This window comes from Mya arenaria, chromosome 13 (genome assembly GCF_026914265.1).
Source record: "Mya arenaria isolate MELC-2E11 chromosome 13, ASM2691426v1".
NCBI lineage: Eukaryota > Metazoa > Mollusca > Bivalvia > Myida > Myidae > Mya > Mya arenaria.
Window position 1 is genome coordinate 47,809,032 of NC_069134.1, and position 703 is coordinate 47,809,734.

Here is a 703-nt window from a genome sequence, read left to right on the forward strand (position 1 = left end):
CCCTTTCAAATAATTAAGAACAATTAAGACGCACGTACAAGCTCACACTTCTTTGCAATCTTAAGGATTTGTAATAAAACAAGTACAAACAAGAGCCGTTACTGTAAGCGCTGAATGTACCCCTAAGGGCTGGACAGATCAACTGAATATATCTACATTTAGGAAGAGCGAACAAATTGAGGGGGTTGATAAACTAAGAGGTAGGGTCATGGGACTCCCATGCGACACATCCGGAGATAAGGACCTGTGTGTTGCTCGTGACATGTCACCTTTGTGACAAACATCTGATAATTGTGGCCTTGACCTACAAAGTAGTCAAGTGGGTCTTGCACACAGCACATCACCTGTATGAGCTTAAAATATGTACCAATTAATTTTAAAATTCCCACATGCAAGTCGCAGCCAGAACACTACCACCTATACTGTGGGTGGAACATCTTGTGACAAGTTAATTCCCCTGCTTGACAGCCTGATACAGCCCGGATGACCATATGTGCATGTATGCAGCTTTCCTAAATGATTTACCTCCAAGGATGGCCTTGACCTAAGAGGTGACACATCGTCTTTATGTGCCAAGCACCTGCCTGTTCATTTTAAAATTCTCCCTGTGCATGACCAAGCTACAGCCCAGACACAACATTCTCTATTCTCAATGTGCATATATGTAGCATTCATACTGTTTTATATCAAAACAAAACAATGC